Below are 2,280 nucleotides of genomic sequence, written 5' to 3' on the forward strand. Positions count from 1 at the left end.
TTAGAATATTACATTATTATACAATTAGGTACATAAAATGAATTATTTGTTACCCTCCTCCAATAGGTGTAATGATTGGACGATGGTTGGAAACATCTTCAACATTTCCCGTTGAACTTGAATGTGGAACTCCATCCCCTGTAGGAGGTGTTGGTGCAATATTTGTAGGAGTTGTTGGGTTAGAACCAACATGGGGGAGGGTGATCTCCATTGATCAGCACCACGTTGTGGACTAGGTGTGAAGGCAGGAACTTCCAATGAAGGTGGAATAAATGGTGCAANAGGTGTCAAACCAGGAATTGCCAATGGTGGTGGAACAGATCTAGCAGTGGAGGTAGGTGTAGATGGTTGACTACTTGAACTACTTACGTTATTGAAACGGGACATCAACTTCACCNNATAAGCTTTCTTCTTCCCCTTCTCCTTATCTGAGTTTCCTGAAGGTGGAATAGGAGGGTCACAACCACCTGTTGCCATATTCTTCAACATAAAAACAAAATTGTTGGTCAATTTATTTTTACAATTCAATGGAAAGGAAAATTAAGAGTATTATAGGCTGCTTCTAAAACCATTGCAGAATAAATTATAATTAGCAAAATAACTTCTAAAACAGTATTATAGGCTGCTTCTTTTTTATCATAATGAGGACTCACAAGGAAAAACCTATACAAAAAAAAAAAATCAATTAGCCATGATAGAGTGCTGACCCACACCAGATTTTATCAGAAGATAGATGTGATCAATATAAAGCTTAAAATTAAGAAAGAAAAGTGCAGCAGAAGGAAGACCTGTATGGTAAAATAAACAACTCTGCATATTCAGAAACAAATTTATAGAATTAAAACTAAAGCTAAACTAAAGGGTGAGGAGCAAAAGAAACTGGACGTCCTTTCCAATGATGTCTTTGTCAAGGCTCTGGTCAGCAGTGGACGAACAGTAAGTCATCAATGTTGTCAAGGCTCTCTCTATCCAGAGACATTTGTTGATGGGTTCAAATATTTTTGCAGTGCATCTCGGTGTCCGAAGAAGATGAGGAAGCAACATTTGTGGAGCCTTCTAAGCGTGGAAAGTTGTTAACCTATCTATAATCTAGTAGTGTTTCTTCCCAAGTGTTCATTTAGCCTTCATTTTCCTCAGTCTAATAATTTAGTACGATGTTTTTTTGTTTTTTTTGTGCAGGTACATAGTAGTCTTTGATCCGCTGGATGGTTCCTCTAACATCGATTGTGCAGTATCCAGTTGTCAATTGAGTGTGTTGTGTTGCATGTAGAAACCGTGAACCAACCATAGAAGATGTTTTGCAACCCGGGAAGAACATGTTGGCTGCTGGTTATTGTATGTATGGAAGCTCATCAATAACTATTGTGCACATTGCTATTCTCTCTCGAAATGCTCTTGCTTGGGGACTCAACTCTTTGAAAGGTCACAGAGTGCTTTATATTAAATTTTACACACTAAAATCTCACTCCAAGTTTTAGTATTATATATATATATATATATATATATATATATCATTTATGATCACATTTAATGTAAACTCACACACATCAATGAGACTGTTCAACAGAGAATGTTCTCTGATCTCCTCTTTTTTCTTTTTCTTTTTTAATTCTCCAATTAATTATTTTTGGGTCTGTACGAATCATCCAAACATTAGTTTTTATTTTTCATTAAATCCAAGAGAATTTAAATTATGGTGTTTATGTATATGGAGTTGACCAATGCATGCCAATTTATTGTGGTTAAACAATTGTAATCAATATACTGGACCATGGTTCGGGCCTATCTCCTATTTTGATTAAACTGTAATGTTGTCTCAATAGAATATAATAATGGGGACCTGATATTCTTTTTTAACTTCTAAATGGAAAAGCATCAATCATATTATTTCTATGGAATCCTATCCACACTGCAATGAAACAAAAGTAAAGAGAAAAAAATATATATATATCAAGTCCCCACCACCTCTCAGAAAGTTTTTGTTTTTGTTTTACACACTAAAATTTCAAAATAAATTTTATATTTTATTAACACTAAGAATGTTTAGTAAGTTTACTAATAATTATGCTAAGTATTTGAAATGAAAAATAGCATGTATTGAAATAGTTAATTATGTTTGCATCCTTCTCAATTGAAAAATTCCAAATAATAAATAAATAACATAACTCAGGTTTTTAAATATATTAAAGAAAGGGTAAGGTAAACATCACCATTTTAGAAATATCCTTCCTATTTAATGTACAAACAAAATATGTAAGTTTTCTCCTATAAGCTATTCAT

The 2,280-nt window shown here is 33.5% G+C and overlaps 1 pseudogene; it reads left to right on the forward strand.

The window, feature by feature from the left end:
* Positions 1-527: 527 nt before the first annotated feature.
* Positions 528-1,478, forward strand: LOC106755406 (annotated as a pseudogene).
* Positions 1,479-2,280: the final 802 nt, after the last annotated feature.

Source organism: Vigna radiata, unplaced genomic scaffold, assembly GCF_000741045.1.
Source record: "Vigna radiata var. radiata cultivar VC1973A unplaced genomic scaffold, Vradiata_ver6 scaffold_258, whole genome shotgun sequence".
Taxonomy (NCBI): domain Eukaryota; kingdom Viridiplantae; phylum Streptophyta; class Magnoliopsida; order Fabales; family Fabaceae; genus Vigna; species Vigna radiata.